We start from the raw sequence: 13483 nt of genomic DNA, 5'->3' as shown, positions 1-13483 counted from the left end.
TTACTCTCTGGATGAAGGAGATGAAATCATCCTAAATGTACACAGTGCTGTTTCTCTTCTTTAAGCTCTTTACCTGAGGTGCAATCTGAGGTGTTCCAACCTGCAGTGGTGGCACTAAATTACAGAGGACGAAGATTTTCCTGTATTTCCTTCCCCAGCAGAGAACAGTAGGCCATCAAGTAGGTTGCTTAAAATGCATATGAGCTCCATAGTATCCACACGTAATGCTGCTGAAAAGGGACTCAGAAGATGGTGAAATCCTTTGCTTATATTCTTTGTCCCAGGTGGTCGATTGATTTCTGAACATGGGAAATCACAAGTCCCCCAGTGACCACCCAATAAGTAATTTGTTTGGTTAATAATAGAAGAAGCTCAAAATTACCAGTCTTCATGGTGGTTTTGGGGTTTTTTTTTGTTAAATATTTATGTCAAATATGCTCTCCTCTTCTAGAAAAAAATCAGCTGTCAGTGTGATTGAAAATAGCAGGGGACTCTTGCTTTTAACTGTCAATTTGTTAAGCAAATTAAGCAGTAATTTTTTTCTAAAATGTCAGCTTTTCATTAAAAATGGCAAGTAAAGGGTGATGAAATCCTGCAGAACTTGTCCCTGACTTTGCTGCTGCATTGCTTTGTTCTGCAAATTGCAGCAAAATACTCTTTTGGAGCCCTCCAGCCAGAGGGCCTGTGTGTCTCATGGTCCTCTGGAGCTCTTGGCTAGGAGAACTACGGGACTGAAAGCCATGAGAGCATGGTTAGAAGAAGTTAAATTTTATATGTTTGCCATAAATTGATGAACAAAACATCCTTTCAAGTATTGTCCAGGTGTTTTAATGTTCCTCCTTCACATTTGCAGGTGCAGAGCAGTACCTTGCAGCTTCTCTATTGCTGTGCCTGGCCTGAAGGCAGGGTTGAATCCAGCACAGCTCATTGATGGTGTGTTGGTATGTTGCTCATGTCTATGAAGAGAGAGCAAACATCGTTTTCAGAAAGGGTCCTGAGGCTGTGTTGATTGCATATATTTCAGGCCAGTTTCATGTATTTGCAGCCAGTTTCCCACCTGCTTCTCCTGAAGGCCCAAGGTACATGATATCTGTAAAGCAGCCTGTGTACTTTCTATTTTTTGGACTGTGACTACAGCTGTGCCCTGTCTGCTGCCCTGGTTCTTAAATAAGGAGTAGCTTATATCATTGTACTATGGAGATAAAACATATTTCAGCAAAGGCTATGGTTTTCTTAAGAGCCTTGGAATTATGTGTTTAGTCCTTTCAAATCTCAGTGAGACTTCTGAATACTTGCAGATACCTCTCAAACCCCCCCAAAACCTTTGTCTGAATAATTCCTGGGTTTGCTGCTCCCCCCTGGTCCATCCACCCGTGTCTGCACCTGCCTGCCCATCACTGTGCTTATTCCAGGAGGTCTCCACGTTTTACCCAGAGGGAACATGTCCAGAACAGGCTGAGATATTTTGGAATATGTACTGAGACATTTGAATTAGGATGAACCAGACCAGGCAATAGAAGTTACTTATAAAAGACGGCTGCTGTCTATGCTGAGATCACTGAAATAGTGAATTTGGAAGTAATGGGGTAATAGCAAAATTTATTCAGTATTAATATGTTCATATAAATATTGTACAGTAAATTATTTGCAAAATAACATTCATTACTTTGCAGCAGAGGTCAAATAATTGAGAAAATGTATTTGTGAATAAATTATTCAACAAGTAATGTAAAATGTAGCTGCTAAATTATTCACAGAGACTAATTCACCCAGTTCTAATTCATTTCCACTCTGAAAGTGTTTTTGGGTACATGTGCATTTGTTTCTGCCCATGGCAGGGGGGTTGGACTAGATGGCCTTTAATGGTTCCCTCCAACCCAAACCTTTTAGGGATTCTGTGATATCAGGGCATGGATCCTGCAGCCAGCAGACACCATTTACTGTCACCCTCTGCAGCTGCAGTTACTGAATTTCATCCTGTGTGGAGCCTCATTTACAGAAATCCATAAAAATGCTTCTTTTTGTCTCAAATAACCTATTGCTTGCCTGGATCATTTCTCCCAGTGTTGACTAGGTTGGTATTACAAAAAAAGAGTACCACAAATGCAAATTATTTTAAAATTGAATTTGATTTCAAGACAGCATCACTGGAAGTTATGATGCCACATCCCACCAGCTCTAAGTTTTTTTAAGAACTCAAACCCTATAAGCTTGCAGATCTTAACAGTCTCTTTCTGTGAAATAAGTAGTTTGACCTCCATCAGCTCCAACCTGCAAGATCATTATGTGATCCATCAAATCATAGATGTGCAGAAGAGACTCAAACTTCAGTTTGTTGAGTATGTTCAGGGAGAAGGCAAGCAGAGTTCCATGAGCTATTTGATTACTAAATTGACTAATAACAGGGACCTGGTGTAACAGCACTGCTTCTGCTCATCAGCGTTTGCTTGTCTTTTCTCCGAGGTAGAGAGGATCAGCACCACTTTGTGAAGCCACCAAAATCTGTCCTTTTGCAAAGGGCCCCCATCTCAAGGTGGGCTTGAGGGGCTGCTGGAAGCACATGGCAGCCCTGATGTGTCAGAGCTCCAGATGCTGTTTGCAGGACAGGGAAAAGGCTAAGGATTCCCGTGGCTGCTGCAGTGCCAGACAAGTTAATCAAAGTGCAGGAGGAAGATAAGAATTACATGTGTATTAAGGAGGTTAAGACGTGACAGAAAAGATGAGATTAAAAATGTCATTTTTTGTAGCTAATTGTAGTCTAGAGTAACAAAAAATACAGTGTGCTTCCTGAAGTAAGATGAGACTGCAGAGAAATGCCAAAGACAAGCACAATAATTCACATAATTTGAGCCCTCACGTTTCATCTGTTTGAGTGAGGAAGTGGCTTTTCCAGCCGTGCTCACCAAATGCTCCAGGAAACGTGGAGTGGGCTCCTTTAAGGAACAGCCAGGGCTCCTTGAGGTGACAGCCAGCTGGGGAGTGACTTTCATCCGGGGCAGAGGCATCCCATGGCACACAGGGGTCACTGATGTTCCCTAGCTATGTCCCTTGGGGATGGCTTTTTCTTGGATTTCTTCAAATGGAGGCAGGATTTCTGGGTGCACATGCAGGGGTGTCAGGAGCAGCAGGGTCTTTACCATTGGTCCGTTTGCCAAGGTGGTCTCAGGTGTGCTCTCCTCCTGCCCGGCCCTCAGCCCTTCCAGCAGCTCTTTCCCAGCCAGGATGTGTCCATTGGAGGAGGTGAAAGTCTCTCAGTGGTTTCCTACCTGAAGCAGCAAAGTGGGTGTTGGATGGTTTGCTATCAGCAAACTTTATTATTCTTCCAAGCTCTGTTTGAATCAGTCTGCTTGCAGTGGAGGGGAAGTCTCCTCCTCCTGAAAAACTGTTTCAACCCAGCCATTTTTCCTAAGACCCAGATCTGGTTGTTCGGGAATATTTGGGAATCAGACTCTTGGTAAATTTGTGGCCCATGATAAGGTGTTAGGGGCAATTTTTGAGAGCAGCTTCCAGAACAAATGGGGCATGACAAGGCACACCAAAAATACGTGGACTTCCAGAAGCTGAACCTGTGGTGTTGATTTAAATCTACTTTTGGAAGTTTGACGTAGTCTTTATTTGATAGAGTGGAATTCTTACCTAAAGTGAGTGAATATTTTTGTTTTATTCTCTGTTTCAAGGACATACTATTCTAAGATTGCTGTTGTCTGAAATACTCCTTACTTTATTTTACATTTTCTCCCATATATCATAACCAGAAATTTGGAACAGGTCACTTGTTCCATTGACACAATTTCTTATTCCCACTGAACCAGAATCCCCAAATTTGCAGCATTCATTTACAACTTCATTCCATGCTGCTGAGGTGTAATGAATACATGGATGCCTCAGTAGGAGACTCTGATGCCTTGCAAAATAATCATGAAAATTAACCAGCCCAAGCATAAAATGTACTCTTGCCCTTACCATGATGGTATGGGTATTAATCAGAAGGAAAAGAAGCTATTAACTGCATCACAAAGACTATGAAAGAAATTATTCATTTCCAGTGAGTGAGATGCTTGAGTTTTCACTACAAAACTCTTTTATGCTCTCCACAGTCACAATGGTTGCAGCTGCCCAGTCCCTGCCTGCCTGTGAAAGCTTTTTGGCGGGAAGGGCTGGGCATGGTGGCTTGATCCTCAGCAGGCCTGGGCCCCAGAACTGTCTCAGGATGTGCTGCTTTGCCATGTGTTTTTATGTGAAATTTAGCAACAAGTTCTGTGTGAAGAAAACGTCAGGCTCTGTGACATTTCACACTGCATCTTTCTGTGGTCTCCCAGAACTAAATTTGCTTTGTTTTTACGGTTGGTGGCAGGAGCAGCTGCTGATGATTACAGTGGCTAAGTCCACTTTACACCCACCAAGTTGCCCTAAAAGTGGTCTCTCCTTACAACACTGTGCTAGAAAGTTCTCCCTTTGTCTAGATTCTGCTGGTCACTGGCCCTCTTCCCCCTCCCATCCCTTTTCCCATTGGCCCCTGTTATGCCATTCAACCTTGCCTCTGCCCCCTAGCCCTCAGACTATTGGTTTTGGATGCTCTGCCTGCCTTTGGGAATTTTTGGGATAAAACTGGCGCGGGCTTTCGGTTTTATGTTCTTCTTGCCTTTGACACCCTTCGGATGTGTTGCCATTAAACACCTCAGAATTGCATGCAGAGAACCCCTCTCACCTCTCTGTCTCCGGTTTGTGCACAGACTGTGTGTGTGAGTGGCTATTTGTGACTACCTGAGAAGGTGAGATCGTGTGCATGTGTAGGTGCTAGGAGAGTGCTGCCTAAGCGGTCCACGAGGGACCCAGTAGGAATAAGTGTGGCATCCATCCACCGAAGCCCGCACTCTATACCTGGCTCATTGAACAGGGACTTCGGCTGAAGTCTTTGGAAGAATGTCCCCCGGGGAGCTAAAGCCCCAAGGAGTCACCATTCCGAAACAGGAGATCTAAATTCTATTAGACCTGCCTGGAAGGCTGATACCTCTCTCAGCGTGAGAGAGCCGGCTGACGAACGGAGAACCATCCACCAAGACTTTTTCTGTTAGCCAGGAGCTGGGAGCCAGAGGGCTTGGCGCGGCTTGGCACCGGGCAAGCGGCGCAAGCAGGGATGCCACAGCAAAGGCTCAGCGGAGTGGCTTCAGAGTCGCGGAAACCGGAGAAACTCAGGGTGAGTGAAGCCAAGGAAAGCTCGTTCGGATCCCTTTTCACCTTTTCTTTTACTAGCTTTTTTTCTCTCAGTGGCTGGGTGAGGTTTTTGGGGAAAGATGAGTGCAAAATTCTCAATTCCCCAGCAAGAGGCTTTTCTCCAAGTTAAAAATACCCTAAAAGCGAGGAAAATCCATTTTTATAAGAGACTCTTAGGATGCTTTATGGAGTGGGTTTTTTATTATTTCTCTAATGTTAAAATAGAATCTGTTACGAACCTCGTGTTCTGGGACCGGGTGATTGAGAGGCTGGCTTTCCTGAGGCAAGGCAGGGATGAGTTGGTTAAGAAGTTTTCCCGTTAGTGGTTTTAGTTTACAAAGCGGTTTAGGAGGCTGCGATACCTGAGAATGCCAATTCCCAGGCGGGAGACACTCCTCCTGGCCACGGGGTGCTCCCCGCCCGTGGATAGCGTGGCCGCTTGTGGCTGCTGCCATGCCAGGGCGCGTCCCCCCCACGGAGTCCACCGAGTAGCGGTGGCAGCCTAGCCTGCCCCGCCACAGCACCTTCCCCGGCCCCAGCTCCATGCCACAAACATGGCTCAGGCCACATGGCTGGCTCCAGTGCCTCATCCCCCTTCCCCACTACGGGGTCTCCAGCCCCCGCCCTGAACAATGGAAGCCACGTGTCAGTGGCAGCTCCTCAAAATGGTGCAGACCATGTGGCGGGCATTTCGCAATTGCGCGATCCCCATTCCCCACCTGCTCCCGCATGCGTCATCGCGCCAGGCCCCTCCCCTACGGCGATGGGTGTTACCGCGCCAGGACTCTCCTACGTCACCAGGAATCCCTTCGGTGAGGCAGAACCCACCCCTGCAGGGAATCTCTTTTGCATCATGGGCTCTGTCCACACCCCACCTCCTTTGGTGGCCCCTCCCCTAACCCTGCCTTCCCCTTTGGTTCCCACGCCTCCCCCTCCAGTTCCCACGGTCCTGCAAACCTGGAAGTAAACCAAGACTGGGAGTTTATGGCTGCCCCTGTTACATACAATAGACAGGGACAGAATCCCCAGTGGGAACCATTCCCGTTTACCAATTTAAAGGAACTGTGCAAGGCTGCAAATGATTTTGGGCAGGAATCCCCTCATTTCAAAAGCCTAGTTCAGGCTACTTTTGCTGCAAGCATTCTAGTGCTGCATGATATTAAGAGAATCATGTCCTGCCTGCTCTCCCCAACTGAATGTCTATTGTGGGAGAGGACATGGAAAAGGCTGCTGGGACCTCCATGTGAGTTACCAGAGAGATCCCAACAGATCAAATTTAACCCTAGAGCAGCTATGCAGCAAAGGCAACCTAGAAGAGCTTTTAGATCAGGCCTGGACACTCCCAGAGCTGGTCCTGGGTGATTTGAAGCAGGCTGCAGAGAGGGTGTTGTCCCTTACCCCCACCCGCTCTACCCCTCCTGCCAGCTACTCCAGTATAAAGCAGGAACAAGGAGAGAGCTTCATCAAATTTGTAGACCAGTTAAAAGGGGCAATAGAGATCCAGGTCAAAAGCATAGCAGCTCAGAGAGAGCTGCTTAGAACTTTGGCAAGAGATAATGCAAATGCAAGATGCCAAAGTGTCATAAGAGCCGCTCCCCTGGACCCTGCCCCCACCCTCGACCAAATGGTGGAAGTGTGCACCAAACTAGAAGGGGGAGAATCCACCATTAACCCAAGCTTCCAACAAGGGGTGGGTGCCATAACAGCAGGAAAGGACGATAATGAAAAGCCCTGGTGTTACAATTGTGGAAGTTTTCAACACTTCGTAAAACACTGCCCTAAACCCAAGATACCAAACGGGAATAGAAAGCCTGTTGTTACAGACTGTTCTACCTGCAAGCACCAGCTGGGAAATGGGCAGTGAAGCGCGGCCTGGCCCTGTGTGACAACACCAAATCATTGGCCGTCTCTTCCTGCCCTGCCACCCATGCCACGGACAGTGACTCCTCGTTGCAGTGGGAAGCAGGCAAAAGACTTTTGCTCGTGAGTACCTGTACACACCTTTTCCACGACAGAACTCGGCAACCCAACAAGTTTTTGAAAAACTTTTTGATAAAACAGTAGATATTTTAGTAATCAGAGACACCGTGCAGAGTCCACCCAAGCTCTCTATTTCACCTGAGGTACACACAGTAGACCCCAGTGGACAAATACAGATTGCTGCCTCCTGTGCTAACACCCCTTGGTTTCTACAAAAGGGTCAAGTGGTAACACAGGCTATCATCTTACCTGAGGACTTCCCCAGGCACTACAGGATGCTGTCCATATGGTGGGGACAAGTAGTGGGACGGGACAAAACAGCCCTTCATTGCAAACTGCGCAATGGGAAATCCACAGCCATGCTGGGGGGATGGTGGATACAGGGGCTGATATCACCATCATATCTGAAGCATAGTGGCCACGGCAGTGGGGACTTAAGCCAGCTGCTGGAGTAGTTACAGGGATTGGGGGGTCTGAGGCATCTATGAGGATTACAAATAACATCGTTATCGAGGGCCGAGAGGGGCACTGTGCATCCATCAGGCCATTTGTTATCCCATCAGAATTCACCTTATGGGGCAGGGACCTCCTTAGCCAATGGGGAACTCAGCTGGTAATCCCACCTCCATCTTGGGATTTTTAGTTGGGGCCACTGGAAAGCATGCCACTCCAGCTCTTACCTGGAAGACAAACAAAGCTATCTGGAGCAAGCAGTGGCTCCTATCAGCTGAAAAGCTTCATGCGCTTGAGTCCCTTGTAGAGGAACAGCTGGCCAAAGGCCACCTTATTTCCTCCAACAGCCCTTGGAACTCCCCTGTCTTTGTTCAAAAAAAGCCAGGCAAAGACAGGTGGAGGCTTCTTCAAGACCTCTGGTAAAATTAATGAAATAATTGAAGACATGGGTCCCCTGCAGCCTGGCCTGCCCTCACCCTCAATGCTCCCCCAAGAGTGGAAGCTTGCTGTCATAGACATTAAAGACTGCTTCTTTGCCATCTGCTTACACCCACACGATGCCCCTTGGTTTGCCTTCTCCGTGCCATTCCTGAGCCAGCAGCCCCCCTTGTGCAGATAGCAGTGGCAAGTTCTACCCCAGGGTATGAAAAATTCCCCAACAATCTGTCAGTGGTACATCGGACACGTCCTGTCCCCGATCAGGAAAGAGCTCCCCAGGGCTATCCTACTCCACTATATGGGTGACATCTTGATCTCCGCACCTGACGACAACTACCTGGACTTGACCCTCCAAGAGACTCTCTGAGCCATTGAGAAAGCGTTTGAGATTCAAACCGAGAAGATCCAGCGTACCTGCCCGTGGACTTACCTTGGACTCTGCATTGGTGAACGGACTGTCTTACCCCAGCCGCTCACCATCCAAGACGACCCAAATACCCTTCGAGACTTGCATCAGCTTTGTGGGTCCATCAACTGGGTACGTCCTCTGCTGGGCATTATGACGGAAGACTTCTTGCCCCTGTTTGACCTTCTCAAGGGTTGTGAGGACCTGGACTCGTCATGTGCCATCAGCGCAGAGGCCTGAGAAGCCATCAGTAAGGTGCAGCTTGCCCTGTCCTCTCGACAGGCTCACTGGACCCTTCCACACCTGCCTTTCAGTTTCATTATTCTAGGTAACGTACCTAGATTTCATGGCCTAATCTTTCAGTGGGACACAGTGCAGAAGGACCCCCTAATCATTATAGAGTGGATCTTTCTGTTGTGTCAGTTGCCCAAAAGCATCATAATGCCACAGGAACGAATGGCCCAATTAATCATGAGGGCGAAGGCCCGCCTCCGAACCCTCGCTGGGTGTGATTTTGCATGCATACACCTGCCATTAACAGTTCGTAACTTGGAGCATTCGCTCTGGACAAATGAACATCTCCAGTATGCTCTGGACAGCTACACAGGCCAAATTTCAGTCCACAAACCCAAACATAAGCTGTTTAACACAGCATTCAATCTGGTGCCAAAATCACTGCTAAGTCGAACCCCTCTAAGGCTCTGACAGTCTTTACACATGGTTCAAGCTCGCAGAAATCTGTGATGACTTGGAGAGACCCCAAGACACAGAAGTGGGAATCTGATGTCCAGGTGGTAGAGGGATCCCCACAAATTGCTGAATTGGAGGCCGTGGTTAGAGCATTTGAAAGATTTCAAGAACCATTCAATTTAGTCACAGAGTCGACCTATGTAGCTGGTGTGACCACCAGAGCAGAACATGCCCTGTTAAAAGAAGTGGAGAATCCCCAATTATGCCAACTGCTCTCAGAACTGGTCTACCTTCTCTCTCACCGAGAGCAGCCTTATCATGTGATGCATGTACAGATTTGCCAGGACCCATCGCAGAGGGAAACTGGAGAGCTGATGCCCTGGCCATGGCAGTGCACAGTCCCAACTTACCTGACACCTTTGCACAAGCCAAGTTAAGCCACCAGTTTTTCCACCAAAACATTCCTGCCCTCATTAGGATGTCTAACATCCACAGAGATCAAGCAAGGGCAATTGTAGCGACGTGCCCTAGCTGTCAACAGTATCAAGTACCATCTTTAGGCACAGAGGTAAACCCCTGTGGCCTCAGCAGCTGCCAATTGTGGCAGACACATGTCACCCATGTCCCCCAATTTGGGAGACTGAAATATGTCCACGTGTCAGTAGACACTTTCTCTGGAGCTGTCTTTGCATCTGCCCATGCAGGAGAAAAGGCAACAGACGTGATAAAACACTTTCTTGCCTTTTCTACCCTGGGAGTGCCCAAAGAAGTGAAAATGGACAATGATCCTGCCTATGTTTCTAATAAAGTGCAAGATTTCTTTAGTCAGTGGGATATCCAGCACACCACAGGCATAACCCACTCCCCCACAGGACAGTCTATTGTTGAAAGGACCCACCAGATTCTCCAGAGGGTCCTTGACAACAACACAGAGGTGCAGAGGTTAATTCTCCCACTGTGAGACTCTGCAAAGCTCTCTTTACCATCAATTTCTTAAACAACTCCTTCTCAGAACCCACCCCCCCGTATTCTGACACTTTACCAATTCAACACAGGCCAAATTAAAAGAACAGCCACCGGTGTTGGTCAAGGATCCAGAGGACTGTCAAATTCAGGGACCCTTTCCACTCAACACCTGGGGAAGGGGATATGCTTGTGTTTCCACTTCAGCAGGCTTGAAATTGGTGCCAGAAAAGAATATCAAGCCCTACCTTGGACCACTGACAACAGCTCATGAGAACATGAGAAAAACATAGACACCCCTGACACTGAGTCAGCCAAAGACGAGACTAGTGCCACCTGGAGGCAAGGTTGATGCAAAGTGACAAGCCATATGAACATCTAATTTGCTCCTCCTTTCAGTTAAAAAAACAAAATACCCTTTTCCCACTCATAGAAAGGGGAAGAACGGTTCCCACCTTAGTTCCAAGTAATTGGGGGAGGCGCTCTTTTAAAGTAAATTAGGAGGAGATGTTGCGGTGGCTAAGTCCACTTTACACCCACCAAGTTGCCCTAAAAGTGGTCTCTCCTTACAACACTGTGCTAGAAAGTTCTCCCTTTGTCTAGATTCTGCTGGTCACTGGCCCTCTCCCCCCTCCCATCCCTTTTCCCATTGGCCCCTGTTATGCCATTCAATCTTGCCTCTGCTGCCTAGCCCTCAGACTATTGGTTTTGGATGCTCTGCCCGCCTTTGGGAGTTTTTGGGATAAAACTGGCGCGGGCTTTCGGTTTTATGTTCTTCTTGCCTTTGACACCCTTCGGATGTGTTGCCATTAAACACCTCAGAATTGCATGCAGAGAACCCCTCTCACCTCTCTGTCTCTGGTTTGTGCACAGACTGTGTGTGTGAGTGGCTATTTGTGACTACCTGAGAAGGTGAGATCGTGTGCATGTGTAGGTGCTAGGAGAGTGCTGCCTAAGCGGTCCACGAGGGACCCAGTAGGAACAAGTGTGGCATCCATCCACCGAAGCCCACACTCTATAGCTGATGTGTCTGGTGCTATAGCAATGAAACACCCAAATCGTGTGCCTGAGAGAAAACAGATCTGGCTCGACAGAGAGAAGTCTTAAAGGTGGATTAGTGCAGCTTAATAAATTATCCTATGTTAGCTGAACAGGGTGTGCCTGTAACCAAAAGGTGAATCAAAGGCACATCAGAAGACCTCTTTGACATTATGGTTTCACCCAGCTGACTGTGTGCCTGGCAGTGCCTTCCCAGGGATCAGGAGATGGCAGTGTTTCTGTGCCATGGCACTCTTCCTGCTGCTGCCTCTTCATTCCCCACGCTGTCTGACAGGAGGGCGTTCTGACTACACAGAAATATACTTTTTATAATCACCTCTAAGAATATTATGACAGGCGATTAATAATGTGACAGCAAAGTGACTATTTTTAATGGCTTTAAATGAAGGCTTTAAACCAATCCTCACTGTAATCCCATTACTGCAGGAGAAGTTTGAGTAGCTCAATATGTGCTGGCTTTGCTCTACCTTGGTGAGACCTGTGCTGGCACGAGCAACACAAAAGCCTCAGGGCAGAACTGACCTGCTGGAGCATGTAAATGAGACAGCAACTTTGTCATAAAACATCTTAATTAGCCACAAAGGAGTGTCTGTTTGCAGAGAGAATATTATGGGTCTGAGGATGCACACCTGGTTTTTAAAGAGGGACACTGAGGTGTGCATGGCACACTACAATACTGATTTTCCTGTTACACAACATAAAACTTCATCCAGATTCTGCTGAAAAGTGAGTTTGAATAGTCTGCAAGGTGAACTCGAAGCATTCCCAGCAATATTTGGGAGCTTTAGGTGAGATTTTGCACAACTGACAAGTGCTTGTTGGTACATAGGCATCCTTGGTAAGACTTAGTCTGATCATCGGTACAGGCTTCCTTGCTTCTGGATTTAATCTACTTCAGTTTTCATTTGAGAATCTAAAACCTGCTGTTACTAAAGCCCAGGGGAAAATGGTGTCTTCGTCTTAAACAGAGCTTTTGAAAAATAATAAAGTCACTCCTTGCCTTATAGAGAAAGCTGTTCAGCTTTCAGCTAAAACTTTAGCAAGATACTGAACAGTACAATAAATTTTTTTTCCTGTGGTGTGTGCCAACACACAATGTGTGTATTTGAAAGAGGATTATTAGAATATTTTGAATGATCATTGGTAAATGTTACATTGTGTGGATACAAAAATGCTGTTAGCAAGAAATTTTCCTGCTTCGTTCTAGGCCCATGAGATACTTTTCTCTCTCACGAAGGTATTTGCAGAGTTCTGTAAACTATGAACACCTGCAACCTTGTAGAACTATGTTTATGGTACAGTAGAAAAATATTTTAACAATGGATGTTTTAGAATTCTAGCCAATCACCCCAGGGGGTGGCTGATTCTTTGTCCAATTAGACTATGAAGAAAAAAGTCTATAGAAGAGTTTGTAAAATAATTAAATCATCAATCTTGCTGCACAATTCCTGCCTGCTGGATCTCTCTCCTCCTCCCTACCACTGTGGGACGCAGTGATAATTGGTGCACCTGACGTGATCTGCACACTGCGACGTGTCCTGCACGCTGCAAGCCAAGCCGAATTTCTCTAGAGGTACACTGTTCCCTTCCCCCCCTGCCCCCGGACCGGGATGTCAGAAGGGACTGAAAGAATGGCGAGCAGCGGCTTAAAAACCGACACTGTGCTATCAGTCTGGAAAGGTGTTATCAGTTCAATGAATGCGTCCGTCTCTGAGGAATCGCTCTGTGAATTGTTAGACTAGGGTGATTTGCATGGTGTCGCCCCAAATGCAGACACCACCCTGGATTTTGGGCTGTGGCAGGAACTAGGCTGTGCTATCCAGTGCGAGCTCCAATCTGGGGATCCGTCAGTGCTAGAAGTACTACGCATATGGCGGTCTTTTTTTAATCTGCTGATAGACCTTGACTTTAGCTGTAAAGCTGGCTTGTCTGTTTCGGAGGCATGTGATGGAGAGATATCTGAAAACCCCCCTCCGGCTCCACGGGCGGAGGATGCTGTGGAGCCTGCACTGGGTCGCCCTGTGCTGCCACAGGACCCCATGCCACCCAAAGACCCCACGCCGGCAGAGCAGCTGGCATGGTGTGTGGGCAGCGGGACGGCGCACAGCCCACCCTGCCTTTAGGCTCAGCAGCGGTCGCTGCTTTCTCGGCACTGTGTTTCAGTGGGCTTGTGTTTTGGACACCCGTGGCGGCTCCTAGCCTGTCTGCACAGGTGCCTGCCGTGCTGAGAATGCCCAGAGGGATGCCTTTGGCTGGCGTAGTGCTGGACAGTGTTGTGGA

This window comes from Aphelocoma coerulescens, chromosome 7, assembly GCF_041296385.1.
Source record: "Aphelocoma coerulescens isolate FSJ_1873_10779 chromosome 7, UR_Acoe_1.0, whole genome shotgun sequence".
Classification (NCBI taxonomy): Eukaryota; Metazoa; Chordata; class Aves; order Passeriformes; family Corvidae; genus Aphelocoma; species Aphelocoma coerulescens.
This window is presented reverse-complemented; position numbering follows the sequence as displayed.